This window comes from Macaca thibetana, chromosome 9 (assembly GCF_024542745.1).
Source record: "Macaca thibetana thibetana isolate TM-01 chromosome 9, ASM2454274v1, whole genome shotgun sequence".
NCBI classification, from domain to species: Eukaryota; Metazoa; Chordata; class Mammalia; order Primates; family Cercopithecidae; genus Macaca; species Macaca thibetana.
Window position 1 is genome coordinate 80,675,793 of NC_065586.1, and position 17,179 is coordinate 80,692,971.

Sequence of the window (17,179 nt, forward strand, 5' to 3'; positions counted from 1 at the left end):
ATGTTAATTTCCAAATTTATATCTGTATCTACACATCTCCCTTGAAAGCCAGACCTAGCCAACTATCCTACTTGACTTCTCTACTTGGATATCTATTAGGTACATCAAATTTAACATTTTCAAAACCATGAATATTAATTTTCTCCATCTCACTCCCTGCAAACATATTCCTCTTGCAGTCTTCTCTAACTTAAATAGCATTTCCATCATCCCAGTTGGGTGAATTAAAAACCTGAATAGATCTTTCACTCTTCTTTCTTGAATAATTCACATCCAATTTTTCAGCAAATACTGTTTTTTTAAATATATTCTGAATCTCTCTACATCTTTCCCTGTATATGACATACCCCTGTTCCAAGCCACCATAATATATTGCCTGGCTTGTTTTAATATCTTTCCAAATCACCTTTCTACTTCTACTACCTCCTCTTTTATTCAGTATAAAGCAGTCAGAGTGATTATTTTAAAACATAAGTCAGATTATGTCACTATTCTACCCGAATCCTCAGAGATAACCCCACCTCAATCAAAGAAAAGGCCAAAGTTCATACAATGACCCACAAGCCTGCGCATGATTCTGGCGTCCCATTATTCCTCTAACTCCTACTTTTTCCCCTGTGCTCACTTCTTTCTAGCTATGCTAGCCTCTTTCCTGTTTATGAAAATTTTCAGGCACATTCTGCTTCATGGTCTTTGGTTTGTGCCCCCTCTGCTTGGAACTCTCATCTTGCAGATGTCAGAGCTCATTCTTTCTTCTCCTTCTGGTATTTGCTCAAATATCACCTTCTCAGGGACCAACCTTTTTTTAATTTTTAAAATTTTTTTGTTATAGGTTCTTCCTCTATTACTCAGGCTTCAGTGTAGTGGCAGGAACAAGGACATCTCAGGCTCAAGTCATCCACCTGCCTCAGCCTTCCAAGTAGCTGGGACTACAGGCCCCACACCACTATCCTCAGTTAATTAAAAAAAATACACTTTATTTTTATTTTTCCATAATTCATTGAACTTTTTTTTCAAATTGTTATTGTGGAGACAGGGTCTGGCAGTCTTGCCCAGGCTGGTCTTGAACTCCTGGGCTCAAGCGATCCTCCCTCTTCAGCCTCCCAAAGTGCTGAGATTACATGTGTGAGCCACCATGCCCAGCCCAACCTTCATAAGATCTCTTTTTTTTTTTTTTGATAGAGATAAGGCCTTGCTATGTCACCCAGGCTGGTCTTGGACTCCTGGGCTCAAGCAATTCTCCCACCTTGGCCTCCCAATGTGATGGGATTACAGGTATGAGCCACTGTGCTCAACCCTCTTTCAAATCTTTACATCCACTCCTCACCAGGCTATCGCTTTCCCCCTTTCCTGCTTTTCCTTCATAGCACTTATAACAAACTACTATTATCGTTATTTCTTTATTTCGTTTCTTGTCTGCCTTTCCCCTGTATAACGTCAGCTCAATGAGGACAGTGATCTTTGTCTATTTTATTCACTACAGTGGATAATTCCAGAGTCCAAAACTCAATAGTAAGTGGTTAAGTGAACGAATGAGCAAGTGATTACATTATCTAGAAACAAGCACATCTTTCCTTGGATACCATGATCCTCTTAGAATACCAGATGATTAAAATCTATTGTTAGAAGACAGGAAAATCCAGCCTTCTGTGTTTCCATGGAACAACTCCCTGCTTTGTCCAGTTGCTTGTTCCCTCCACAGGGCCAAGAAACACTGTCCCTTTCTCCAGTCCATATTCCTCCCCCACAGGTCCGGATCTAGCCTCCTTGTTAAAAGATGATTTTCGATATTAATTTTACGATTACTGGTTGGTCACAGCTTTGAAGATTCTACTTCTTCAAGTTATTCCAGTTCTAGAAAAGAATTCTCTAGCTTCAGCTCACCCCGAGGACCCCTTGAGAGGAGTCAGCCATTTTACCCTCTAGAAGCTAGGGTAAGATGAAATTATTATGTGCTACTGACGGGAAGTGTGGATTATTGTTTTATTATTTTAATTCTAACCTTTCTTCTTATGTATGTCTACTTGCTATGCAGCATATTAATGACTATTCGGGTCTTTATTTATTCATGGGTCAGTTGTAGGACATCTCGGTAATCATCAGCTTCCATTTTCTTTAAATCAAAGGGAGGCTCTGACTCCAAAGAGTGGAATGGGATGGCAAGTGTGTCCCTAGGTTTGAATAAAAGTGGACATTAAGGACTAATGTAAATTTTTATGATTCCTGTGGGCAATGAGAAAAAATGGCAAAGAAATTAAAAGCCCCTCAGAGCTACATTGGGGAACAATATCCTCCAAGGGCAGGGCAGAAACGTTAATGTAGGAAATATTATTTCTAAATATGAACTAAAGGCACACTGTCTCTTCAAATACTAATGCTTGTCCTTGGAAAAGAGATATATATTAAATAGGTCATCTTTTATTATGTAGTAGTAGAGGGTCAGCAGGCTTGGCAGCTCCCATTGAAAGTAATATTGAAAAGGAAATGTAAATGGAAAGAAAAATGTTTCTCTGGTCCGAAGGAGGCATACGAGCCCATCTACAGCACATCCCCTGCATTTCCTCTCCTCTCAGATACTTGTGAAACATTAGTGCTGGGTGCAGCTTGAGATGGTGTCATCCAGAGTGGAGATGGGCACAGGGGGAAGGTGGAAGAAGCCAGAGCAAGTCTGCTCATTGTGGTAAAAGATTTGAGTTTTCCTTGTCAACCTGAAGTCAAGAAATTCAGATAAAGAGTGAAGGAAGATGTCTACTGGGGACTTTCTTTCTGAGTCCAAGAAAAGACCAAGTTTGCTGGAATTTTAACCTTTAACTTCTTACAATGTAATTTCCTTCATTGTCCTGAGCCTTCAGAAAAACAAACAAACAAAAAAAAAAGGGTTTATTGAAAATGGAATTGACCAGGCACTGTGTCTCACATGTGTAATCCCAGCAGTTTGGGAGACCAAGGCAGGCAGATCACTTGAGTTCAGAAGTTGGAGACCTACCTAGGCAATATAATGAGACCTCATCACTACTAAAATAATAATAATAAAAACTTAGTCAGGTGTGGTGGTGCCCACCTGAAGTCCCAGCTTCTCAGGGGACTGAGGTGGGAGGATTGCTTGAGCCGCGGAGGTTGAGACTGCAGTGCGTCCTGAGTATGCCACTGCACTCCAGCCTGGATGACAGAGCAAGATCCTGCGCCGCCCACACCCCGGCCCCCAGCCACAAAAAAAGTGAATCTTTTTGCTAACTGCTAAATAGTTGAGTGTTGAAATCACAATTTATCCCTAACCAGGATGGAAGTTGAATAATATCATAGAATAAATATTTAAGATATACAAATGAAGTTAAAACACTTCATAAGGCTGTGATATAACTTATTTAAAAATAATAGTATCAAGTTCCTTTGTGTTATTATTCTGACATTACAGAAAAATACTTCTCAGTACTATCACTTGTTAATTCCTTCTGAAGAGACTGCATTAAATATTTGTAGTACTAAATATATGCTCACTTTAATTGAGATTAGTGGAGGAGTAAGATGTTTTGGTCCAGATAAACCTGAATAGATTACAGTCAAGGATCATGTTGCCACAAATTCTTGTTTACTTATATCTTTAATAATAACTAATTAAAGACAGTTCTCCTTTAACTCTTAGACTAGCAGATTTCACCTATGATGATGTTGTAATTTCACTGAAGCAGTCTTAGAAACTGAAGCTTTGTGCACAGCTTAAAGAAGATACTTTGAGTATTTGTGGAAACAGACTTACTGCCCTCACTCTAACTTTTATTTCTATTTTTTCATTTACATTTGTGTACATTGTGTTAGGCTACATAACACAATCACTTGAGGAAATGCCCTTAAAACTCCAGTCTATAAAGGTTGCATTGAATCTGTATGATTGACTTTTCTGATAATAAAACTGCCTCTGAATTCCCAATTGCATCTCAGTTTTACTGCACATGTACCAACTTGAGCAATTATTTCCAGGAACAGGACACAGTCATCACGTAAGAAACATTTGAATGCAGGAGATACAAGTTTGGTTGTGTGATTAATTTTTAGTGAATGATTTCTTCTTTCTGAAGCAATCGTTGATTGTTAGTAAGTCCACTTTGGCATTAGTATGCCACTCGTTACATATTTACTTCAGTATTTGTATCAGCAAAGTATAATATTACAACTTTTTATCAGGAAATGTTTTTAAACATGCAGTCATTGTTCTTTCAGATAATTTAAATATATAATTGCATGAAAAAATTCCAATCTTTTTTTTGCTTATTATGCAGATTTTCAAACCTGAAGAAGAATGATGAAACAGGCCCATTTTTATTTTGCTAACTGAGTAACTTTGTGACATAGCCTGTGAATTTTGAATTCTGCATACAAAATGGACTTTTTGGAATAAAACATAGTATGCTTCCAAAATTGTTGAGAGCACCTCCATGTTTGTTCTGTTCTTAATGATATTTGGATAACGTTAAAATAGATATTTCTCATTCAGCTAACGAAGACCAAAAGATAAATGATGGCAAGTAGCCAATTTTGGCCTGTATCATGACTGAAGCCAAAATTTGATGCAGACTTGGATGTTAGCCTTGTAGGGACTAAAGACTAAAAGCAAAAGAAGAAGCATACTCCACTCCATCTTTTTGACTACAGTAGAGTGTAGACATGTGCATAGTAAGTAAATAAATGCTCAGAGTTTCAGGTGATCATCATTGTCACCAGAGAATGACCCATGACAAGCCAAAAGCAAAACTGAACCAGAGGGGCATTCCAGGCAGAATGGGTATAAACTCAAATGCATAAAACTTTCAATTAGACTCAGGTTGGATAAAGTGCTTCCTTTAAAGGGGAAAGAAAAAGGACAGCAAGTCATTGTATTAAAGATCAGACTATTTTGATTATATTTTAACCGAATTCCTAATTGTTGAATATATTGCATATGGATAAAACTCATGAATTGATATAAAAAAGACAATTTGATGCTGATATTAAGCCTTTATGTTTATCTTCTCTTATTTTGGTTTGGAAAGGAAAAAATAATGCTGCCTATTTAATAGAAGTCTGATATTCTCTTGAAAAAGGAATCAAGTTTTCTTTTCTTTTTTTTCATGCAGTATGAAGCCTTTTTAGTTTGGGGTCTTTTACTATACATTTAAGCCTCTAAAAAGGAATCAAGTTTTCTAATAGTAAAATATTGCTGCCTTGTATAACATGGCTGGAGTACTGAATAAGCAAATATTCAACATCAGGACACATAAATAAACAGAATGAAAATGTTTAAACAACTACATCATATAGATAAGAAATAAAGACTCATTTCCAAATGTTTCACTCATTTCAGATATTCATTTTATAAGTTTATGTTTTTATGGGCTTGTGATAAGGCTTTTTATGTGAATTTGTTACAACATGCAACTGTTCTAATAATAGCAAAGCTTTTATATTACTCAGAGAACCACAAGTCACAACTAGTGGTTTTTTTCAAGTTAACATAAAAGATTAAGTTGTTAAGTCAGACTCATGCAGAGATCCTATCCAGCATCAAGTTTTATTAATAAATTAAGAATATAAGACAGAATGGCACAAAAATAGCAAGGAGATGCCTATTACATCCTGCATTGCTCCCAGCTTCTCCTTCCTTCATCGGGCATATGTTTTCTAGGCAGAATAAAAGATAAGATCTCAAAGTTAGGGTTGTGGATTGTCTCACCAAGCAGGGACAGTTTTAAGTTATGAAACAGCTCCATTTTATATCCATAACACTTGTACAGCTTATGTGATATTCACCAGGGAGCTATGCTTCATAAACCTATACGTTGTAGGTTAGTTTACCAGAAGTAGATACAAAAAAGAGACAACTCATTCAAAGTATTTTATAGATTTAAAACTCTCCTCTTAGGAAATACCATTAGTCTGCTTACCTAGAGGTCTAGTTATATATACAAGAAAAGTAGACCAGTTATCTGTCTTATTTTCTCTTGTAACATTTTCTTGTTATGGACTGAAAGTTTATGTCCTCTAAAACTTGTGTGTTAAAGCTATAACCCCCAAGGTGATAGTATGTAGAGATGGGGCAATTACATCGTGAGGGTGGGGTACTGTTCTGATGAGATCAGTACCCTTATAAGGAGGCACCAGGATGTGTCATATGCTGTCCCTCTTTTACCCATTTTTCTCCATTCCCACCTCCCACACCCAGTATGCCATATAGTGGCACAGGGCGAAGGACAAAGCAAAAGATTACTGTCTACAAGACAGGAAGAGAGCCCTTACCAGAACCCAACCCCACAGGCACCCTGATCTCAGACTTCCAGCCTGAAGAATTCTGAGAAAATGCATTTCTATTTCAGCACCCAGTCAGTCTATGGTATTTTGTTATGACAGCCCGAACTGACTAAAAAATTCTCATATTAATCAAGGGAGAAACAGAGGATCACAGCCAGTTCCTTTAATACCTTCCTTCCCACATTCTTTCCTCTAAGTTTTCTGCTTTGGGATTTTAAAAGCCCATCTGAAGCTTTTGGTTAAAGAAATTAGTAATTCTAGCAGTATCATAGCTGAAGTAGAATAAACTTAAATTTGAATTCCCCAGTGATCATTTCAAAATCCTCAAATTTTGTTTTTACACTTTTACCTATTTACATGATACTTATTTACATGATACATGAACTTTTCCTTATTTACATGATAAATGCATGTTCATTGGGAAAATTGGAAAATATAACTAGCTAAAAAACTTCAGCAATAACTGTTACTAACATATTCATGTATATTATTCCAACATTTTCTGTATATAGATACTAGATTTATTTATGAAAATTAGATTTGTTGTTTCATAACGATATTTTAAATTAACAGTTTACTGCGAACTCATTTCCAATCTATTAAACATACTTTTAAGAAAATATTAATAGATATGCTGTATATTACATGTTCATACTGTATCATGATTATATATTAAAGTATATATTTATGATATGATAGATGAATCAAAAGTATACAATAATTCATCAGATAATGCATATTGAATACACTGGCCATATCTCTTTTGATTAAAATAAAAGTCTTATAGTCACCTTCAGTGGTAGAGATTTCTTTTTTGTGCTTTGTTTTTTGGGGTTTTTTTGGTAAAGAAAGGGTTTTCCTTGTTGCCCAGGCTGTTCTCGAACTCCTAGACTCAACAGATCCATCTCCCTTGGCCTCTCAAAGTGCTAGGATTACAGGTGTGAGCCACTGTGCCTGGGAAAGACTTCCATATGTTCACTAAAATCTGTTCTCTTTTTCATCCTGAACATACAGCAAAAAATATATATACTTTGATTTAAAATGTGTTCATTTAACTAAGTTATCATAAAAAAAACTAAAAAAGTGAGAAGAAATTATGTCTGTTACCTTTATTATACATATGCTCCTGTATAATCATTCTTCTCCACCAGCTGGAAACCAGATGTGGTACTAACCCAGCTTTGACCACATAGATGACTATGATGCCCTAAATACCATGGTGACTTACAAGAAACATAGGTTCTTGAATGGCTGAGAGGAGCAGAGCTGCTTCATGGACCTATGCCATTGACTTTCAGTAATTGTATTATTGGGTCAGTATTGCCTTTCCCTAACTAATACATCTTCTTGTTAGTGAAATGAGGATTACCTGTAGCAAAATTGTAACTCCCACACAGCCTCAGTTCTGTAATGCAAATTTGAACTTCTTTCTGTTATCATTAAATTCATGCTTCAGGAATAATTCTATTTTATTTTTCATTTCTGGATCTCTAGCAATCCTGCAGGCATATCAGCACTCCTCATTTTCCACAGGGTCACGAGAGCTCTTAAATTTTTCCTGCTTCTGAGGTTACTGAAGCATGACAAAACAAGACAACACCCACTCACTACCAAAGAGGAGTGTCCCTTATCCTGGCCAGCTAATTGCTCAGCCCAATCATCAATGCCAAAGAACTTTTCATATCATCATAAGTTTGTTACTCAAAGGACCTTGGAAATAATGGAGTTAAGCATCTTTTTACAATCAGAAATGAATGTTTAAAACATAGTTAGAAAACTTCTCTGACATCACAAAGATAACTATTTGCAAAACCAGGATCAGAACTTAGAAATTTTAATTCTTTGTGAAGCATGCAGTCATTTGCTCTAAAATACAAGCACGGAGAAGAGGAAAATAATCCATTCCAACAATTCTGACCTTGAATTTATGACCCTTCCCCACCATCTTTAATGCTAACCTACTATATTTCAATATACACAGTTTATTCCATTCACTCAGGGTTAATTTTAATTATTCATTGATTTAAACATTTATTACCCACCAAAAAGGCCCCAGTTACTTTGCTGGGTGCTAGGGATGAATAGTTAGCCTTTTACATGTCACGAGCTGGGCTAAGTGCTTTCTAAGCGCTATCTTCACAACCACTTTACAAGTAGATCTCTGTATCTTCATTTTATAGAACAGTTATTGTCCTAAAAGAGGTGACCTCTAGTAAACATTCAATTACAATACAGTGTTCAAAGTTGGATGCACTTTATATGATAGAATTAAGGACAGGACGTATGAGTTTATATAATTCCAGTGTTTTACACAGCCCTAATGAAGAGAACAACTTCTTAAAAAATGAAACCAAAGGTAAGGTAGTCAGATAAAAGGAGATTGAGGAGGATGAGGCAAATCATAAACATCCAATTTAATAAAACTCCTGTAGTCTATCATCTGTACCTAACTTCTTTAGGTCTGTTGTTTACTAGCACCTCCCTCATATGTCCTATCCCCCTAATCTAATACCTGTTTTCAACAACATAATGCTTGTTATAGCAATTGTAAACCTCAAAATTCCATCTAATCAAGGAAAGTAACTAGAAAATCTTTGTTTTACCCTTTACATCTCTGCCTTACCACAGAATTATTTTCTACAAAATGTAATTGTCTGATGCTTGAAATATATAGGCTTCTCATGTGTGAAAGAGCATGGTTTGGAAAAATTTCTGGGTAGATGTTTAACGATCGATGAAGCATTCAGTTGTTTGTATAAATTTAAGTGTGAAGAGATCGAGAAAGTAAATAGGCCTACAGTGTGATCTCTAGGTTATGAATGAATAATTTTTCTCTTCTAGTGTCGACTGTTAAGTAAGATGCCTCTGATTGACAGCATAAGAACAAATTATTTCACATACTGCTGGCCTTTGGGGGGAAAACTCTTAAATATAAAGGTTTATTGCATTTTATTAAATGTTTAAATAATGATTTAAAAGATTTATGTTCCATAGTTTATGAATAATGAATAGCAAACTTACATTTTATGTGCCTTGAAATATTTCCATAAATATTAAAATTTTACATAAATTAGAAATTGACATAGAATATATATCTAAAATTAATATGTCATGAACATAAAATGACCTTTAATTTTATCATATTTAGGATACTCATTGTTAAAATAAAAATTATGAAATGCCATTAAGAAATGCTTTGTGCTTAAAATCTAATATATAATAAACACAATGAACTATATACTCATCTTTTAAATACAAGTTATGTTTTATGCATAAAGATAAGTTTAAAGATTATTATTAATAAGACTTCTTAAATGAAGAAAGACTTCTCTCGTAAGCAGCAAAAGCTCTAGTGATTTGTTTTGATCGTTATAAAACATGAAGTCATGTTATGGTACACAAGAGGCAGTTGAAGTTTTCCATTGATCTCTGCTTTCCTCTCAGCTTAGAGTCTCCACCAAATTAATAGACATTTAGATTAATAACTTAATAAATATATCTGTTAAGAATAGAAAGTTAACAGCAATAATACATTTAATATTCTTAGTGTGTTTTATACAATGCCATAGAATATCAGTTAAACTAAGCACTCAATTCATTTCAAAATACAACATTATAAAATAAAGAGTAAGAAAAAAATGAAAACATCTAATTATAAACTGTGGACTGTAAGCTGTTTTATGTGGCCTAAAATACCTACTACTCTCCCATTAAAAAGTATTCTCATTATAGAATCCAATTTCAAGAGTTCTGATCTCATATTAAGATGATACTTCCAAGATTAAAAAATGTTCACTCAATGCCCAGTCTCACCCAACTGTCTCTCTCAACTTTACCTAGTGATGCGCTTCACTGTATGCAAGTGATCTTTATAACCTGACATTATTCCCAGTTGTTGAAGGAATCATCACATTTAGCATATATCAATGTATGTTGAAGTGAATATATCAATTCTCAAAAAATGTTGGTACATATATTTTAACTTCTGACATGGATGATAGATGTAGCATTATCCAGCAATGACCTAGGGCCAATACTCAGCATGTATTATCATAAATTCTATTTACTAAATACTCAGGTTCCCTGCCTTCTAGGCAGGTGTATCATTGACACATGTAACAATAACCAGCATACTGTGAGAAAGATGCATCTGACAGCAATAACTTATGAGGGTTACCATGTGGAGGTTGCTAGGGGAACAGCACTAAGCGAAGGCGCTTTATAAACTGCATGCTTTTTATATGTGGTTTAAGTTCTCCTGTCCAGCCTCCTGCCATTGGACCATCCCTGTATGTAAGTTCCCACTAATAAATCATATGTCTTATTTGTTGGTTCTGGGTCTTTGCTTTGGTCTCTTCAACCTGGTACCATCCCTATTGAAGTTAATAGCAGTCTGACATACCTGTGCATGAGAAGATTTCATGCTTCCAAATCTCCAAAATCAGGCAAAGACATATGACCTTTATTTGGCCAGGAAAATGTTAACAAAAATGTTAATTACAGGAAATAGCAGCCAGTGCTAGATTCAGCACTCTCTCTTGTTTCCAAGTGAGCATGAAACCAGGGCTTAAGATTCCCTCTTTTTTTGAGATGGAGTCTCACTCTGTCACCCAGGCTAGAGTGCAATGGTGTGATCTTGGCTCACTGCAACCTCCGCCTCCCGGGTTCAAGCGATTCTCCTGCCTCGGTCTCCTGAGTAGCTGGCATTACAGGTGTGTGCCACCATGCCCAGCTAATTTTTGTATTTTTAATACAGAAGGGGTTTCACCGTATTGGTCAGGCTGGTCTTGAACTCCTGACCTCATGATCCGCCTGCCTCAGCCTCCCAAAGTGCTGGAATTACAGGTGTGAGCCACTGCACCTGGTCAAGATTCCCTCTTAATCTGAGTGGAAAGTGAAAGAAAACCCCTGCTGACTCACATTAAATATATAGCCTGAGTCAGAAATAATTCTTCATTGAATTAAACCACTGGAATTTTCAGGGTTAACAATACAGCATTAACTGCCAATTCTGACTAATACAACCACTGAAGAGAGCCTGAATGAGTTAGTCATATGTGTATGTTTTATAGGCTTTATAACCTAATCAACACCTACATATAAATTATTTTTAGCATGAAGCAATGAGACAAAATTCAAAGTTGTCATCTATTTAAAGTTTATGTAGAACTGGGCATTTTCTTCTAGTTTTTACTGAAAGTATATAAACTTACTCTACACATTTTCTTGTCTCCTAAAACAGTGATGGAGAAGATCAAAGCCAGCCTTTTCAATTCATGACATTCATAAAACCTGCAACTAAGTTAGTTCAACCACTGTGAAAAGCAGTGTGGTGATTCCTCAAAGAACTAAAAAGAGAATGACCATTCAACTCAGCAATCCCACTACTGGGTATATACTCAAAGGAATATTAATTGTTCTACCATAAGGACACATGCACTGGTATGTTCACTGTAATAGCGAAGACATGAAATCAACCTAAAAGCCCATCAACAGTAGACTCATTCAAGAAAATGTAGTACATATACACCTTGGAATACTATGCAGCCATAAAGAAAGTTGCAAGACCATGTCCTTTGTGGGAACATGGATGGAGCTGAAGGTCATTATCCTTAGCACACCAATGCAGGAACAGAAAACTAAATACTGCATGTCCTCACTTATAAGTGGGAGCCAAATAATGAGAACACATAGAAAAAGGGGAACAACAGATAATGGGGTCTACCTAAGGAAAGAGGATGGGAGGAGACAGAGGTTCAGAAAAAACAACTTTTGAGTACTGTGCTTAGTTCCCTGGTGATTTCCTGAGTCACAAGTTTACCTATATGACAAACCTGCACATGTACCCCTGAACCTAAAATGAAAGTTAAAATATTTTAAAAAGCTAGAACTCTCAATGGACAAAATTAACATTAAAAACATTACTCAAATTTGACCTCTAATCATCCAAGTCACATCATATATTCACTTTAGGTAAATCGATTCATCTGTAGATTAATTAGCTATTGTTAATTTGAAGATTATATTTTACCATATTTATTAAATTAGAAGCATTTTGCTTCTACATACACGTAAGTAATTTGGCATTTAAATGCTTGTAATAATTACTAATAAAATGCAAACACATTCATTTATTTATGTATTTCATGTTAAGTAATTAACAACCTATTAAACTATGCAATGTTCAAATTTCTTGTAATGACACACTGTCCATGGAAAATGGTTTTATGTAAATCCCTTCCAAAGTAAATTTACATTAAATCTGAACTCATGATTTGTTAATGGTATAAAAAGTCTTAACAAAGGAAACAAACTATTACCTTTGATTATAAAAATCATATTTTTCTAGCTGCAAAGAGAGGAATGCAAGTATAAAGAGTATACTCAAATGAATGGCTATCTTCATAGTTGTAACACATTATTTTCTGTTATATTTTTCTAATTTATTTAAATTTGCTTTACTTGTATGTATTAATCTGTTTCCACGTTGCTATAAATAAATATCTGAGAGACTGGGTAATTTATAAAGGAAAAAGGTTTAGTTGACTCACAGTTCAGCATGGCTGGGGAAGCCTCAGGAAGCTTGTAATCATGACGGAAGGCAAAGGGGAAGTAAGACAACTTCTTCACAAGGTCGCAGGAAGAAGCGCCAAGCCAAGGCGGAAGAGCACCTTATAAAACCATCAGATCTCATGAGAACTCAATCACTATCACAAGAACCACCTAAGGAACCACCCCCCATGATTCAATTACCTCCATCTGGTCTCTCCCTTGACACATGGGATTATGGGGATTACGGAGATTACAATTTAAGATGAGATTTAAATGGGAACATGAAGTCTAACCATATCATTATATTTGAAGCTGTAAAGTCCATTAAGGGGATCTCTTCTATAGTGTCAGTCCCTTTATAACAAGCTGATCAGTGATGTCATATCATAACTGCAGGACAAATTTTAAGAAATAGAAAACATTTATTGAAGAAATACAAAACCTAAAAACCCCTAATTACAGCAGGATGAAAACCTTTCTCCAATGCCTGTAACAGATCTTCATCTTAATAACATACATTTTTATTAGATTCTTGGCTGAACTGTGGTGCATTTTGTCAGGTTGGTGCAAAAGCAATTGCGGTTTTGACATTAAAAGCAATGGCAAAAACCGCAATTGCTTTTGCACCACCCTAATAGAACAGGATTCACATACAAAACAAACTTTGAGACTCACTTGTTGAAATATATTTTATAATATATGTGTCCTAAAAATCTATTGTAAAAAATAAGTTAAAAACTATTACTGAAAATTTGCTTCTTATTCTTGAACATTTACAGAGGTCCCATTTTCTATTATAGTATTTTAATGAGATTTAAGTAAAGCCAATCCTAAATGAAGAAGGATATTAACAGTAAAATTTATTACTTTAAGCAGAATTTTGAATATTTTAAAGGCAAAAGTAAAAACGCACACATAGAAAAAAAGGTTCTGGCATTTTACTTAAATAGGTGTATCTCAAAAATTGTGATTTTGCGAAAAGAAAAATAGATGAACTTTTCAGAATCACAATTACAATTACGAGTTTCTCACATTCCTTTATTTTACCAAAATTGATGACCTGGTGTCAAAATTTATTATTTCTAGCCACATGCTAATTCTCTTAAATAGAGTTTCTACCTCTATTCTGATTAAAGGCTATATTATCCAGACTTCTCTCTGTTTATTCTGCTTATCTTGTGCTGCTTCATGGACATTTAGTTCATAGAACTTTTTTGTAGCGATATTCCCTGATCTTCTTTTATTATTATTTTTTTAAATGCATGAAAGTATGCTTGACCTTGTAACCTAGGTCTGAAATTTTTTACAGGCATTTATTGTATTTGTTTTTATTTGTGTTACTATTCATTTTGTTGCTTCAGGAAACTTCTGATATTTGGTGTAGTCAAATAATTTGAGAAACACTGTGCTCGTAACACTTTATTGTATATTTTTCCTTTTGTTGCTGATATGGCAAGGAAAGGCTTGCATTTTGAAATGTCTTAATGTCTTGAACTATATGAAGTCAAGCTTTAATGAAGCAGTTATACATCTAACTAAAGAGGAGAAGATGCAAAATATATGGGTGTCTAAACATTTCCTATTATCACACCTGTGGCCCTTTAGACTATAAATGAAAAGGAATGAGAGTCATTAACTGTGAATCAGGTGAAGTCTGTTGGTCTACAGCATGCTGTGCTTAATTGCCTACATTCCTGGATCCTTCGCCACAGCTTGCGGTGCTAGCTTACCTCTCTCCATTCTGTCTGCTACTGTCCCCTTTAGACAAGCATCCTCTCTCACCTTGATTAATACAGTAGCCTCCCACTGGCCTCTGTGCAATGTAAACATTTCTATGTTCATTTTTGCCTGATGATCTATCATTGTAGACATCTCCTTTAGCATTCCCTTAAAACATGATGACACCACTTTGCTAATACATTTCCAAAGGGAGTTCAGTGCCACATATTTGCCGGCCATTTATTTTTTACTCAACTAAATTTGTTTCAAAAGTTTAGTAAAATCTTTCTCCTAGTAATTCTGTGTATAAAATTTAGTTCTGCTCCGTGGAGCTATCCAGATTATAGCTGTTCTCATCATTTTACATCTGTGGAAACATTGCTTCCTGGCATCTCTTCCATCTATTACTTCTACTTATTACAAACATGGCCTGGTTTTCAGAAACATTCACACTCCTTTATCATCTTCTAAACACAGTTTCACTTGCCAATATCTCAATTAACAGATGACAACTAAAGAGAAAACTCCCAGAGTGGCTGTGTGAGGAACTCTGTGAACTCTGTCTACAGTGAAATAACCATAACTGGGGAAAATTATTGAAACAACACTTACAACTATGTAAAGTCTCGGTTAATTGTCCTAAGGACACACAGAAAATGAAGATACATTTATTCAAGAAAATCTACTAACTCTCAGAATACCAATCAGCCTGTGTCATTTAATACGGGATCGATTCCCTCTCCATCTATCCAGTTCAACACAAAAAGAAACTCTACCACTAAAGGTGCTACTGAGAACAGAGGGCTCCCTCTGTACCCAGCTCCCAGTCAGGGTTGAAGTTTCTTCCTGGAAGTTGCAGGCCACCAAGATTTATCACACATACCCAGCTCTGTGTTGAAGGAGATCTATTCAAGGCAAGAGCAGCCAAAAGGCCTTGGACTATCTTTCTTCATCCAGTTCCCACTCCTAAGGCAGATCTACACCAAATGCGATAGACCAAAAATACTAGAGTCCCCATTGCCCTACCCAGCACCCTCCTTGTGAAGCCATGGTGTTCTCCTGAGAGAAGCAGGTCATTGTCCTTCTGGTATTTCCTTGAAAATTCATGGCTATTATTACTACCCTGTGATATGATTCACCAGAATCTATTGATAAAAACTCATTTAATGAAGTAGTTAAAAGAAAAAAAAAAGCTATTGTGCTTTAAATGCCCTTTAAATATTTCTTCTGCCTTTTCTAGTTTAAACATTTTTTTCCCACATAAACAAGTAACCATTGACTCTGCTGCTCCTATACTATTCATGCCTGTTTTGTCAACCTAAGTGTTGCTTCTCACGTCCCTTCTCCCTTCTCCATTTCCAATGCAGGCAGTGTTGTTCAATGCTCATTGCCTCTTACTAGGACAATTTAAAATAAACTTCTAAGTCGAGTTTCTGCTCTACCTAATAAATTGTAGATATCTATGCCAGCTTGATCTTCTTGAGGTCAGAAGTCACTTTATTACTAAGTAATTTACAAAGATTCTTTAGTGCCTACAGAATAAAATGTTTCCCTTCACTTTTGTCCTCTCCATTACCGAGCCTAATCTTTCTTCCCTGACTCAGTTTCCCACTGCTTCCTGAATTAGAGCCTCTAGGAATGCATTAAGAGCCACTTCAGGAAAGGATGACTGACAATTGATAATTAAATGAGTTATTAACGATTTTTAAAAGTCTAGACTGACATGATTGATTGGTTAATTCAGTAAAAATGTCAAATGATCAACATGTAATTATTTATCCAATCTATTGAAATTTCTGTAGAAGAAAGTACTGAAGAAAAACAAGACATACAAACGGCCAATGGATATTTGAAAAAAATGGTTAAAATTACTAATTATCAGGGAAATGCAAGTCAAAACCGTAATGGAATATCGCCTCACACCTGTTAGAATGGTAACTGCAAAGAAGATGAAAGATAAGTGTTAGCAAGGTTGTGGAGAAATGGGAACCCTTGTACATTATCAGCAACTATGTAAACTAGTATATCATATCCATAATGAAAAATAGTATGGAGATTCTGCAAGAAAGTAAAAATACAACTGTCATATGACCCAGCAATCCCACTTCTGGGTATAGACCCAAAGTATGTGAAATCAGTATGTTGAAGAGGTGTCTGCAATTCCATGTTCATTTCAGCATTATTCACAATAGCCAAGGTATAAAATCAACCTAAGTGTCCATCAAAGAATGAATGGATAAAGTGTGGTATATATACACAACAGAATACTACTCAGCCTTAAAAAGGAAGAAAATCCTGTCATTTGCAACAACATGGGTGAACCTTGAGGCACTAAATGAAAGCAGCCAGGCACAGCAAGACAAACACTGTATGATCTCACTTACGTAGAATCTTAAAACATTGACATCATAGAAACAGAGAGTAAAATGATGTTACTAGAGGCTGGGGGGCTAGGAGAATTGGGGTGATGTTGGTTAAAGGACATAAAATTTTAGTTACGCAGGAGTAAGTTCAAGAAATCTATTGTTCATCATGATGATCATAGTTAATGATATGTCCTTGAAAAATGCTAAAAGAGTAGATTTTTGAGTGTTCTCACCAAAAATTATGGTCAAGTATGTGAAGT

General features: G+C 35.6%; 1 long non-coding RNA gene across 2 annotated transcripts in view; it reads left to right on the forward strand.

Annotated features, from left to right (window-relative positions):
• The first annotated feature begins 1,662 nt into the window (after nt 1-1,662).
• Nucleotides 1,663-17,179, forward strand: part of LOC126962313 (uncharacterized) — a 30,234-nt gene continuing 14,717 nt past the window's right edge. For both annotated transcript variants that reach the window (XR_007728643.1, XR_007728644.1), the window contains exon 1: nt 1,663-1,934. This is a non-coding gene — a long non-coding RNA (uncharacterized LOC126962313). The remainder of the gene's footprint in view (nt 1,935-17,179) is intronic.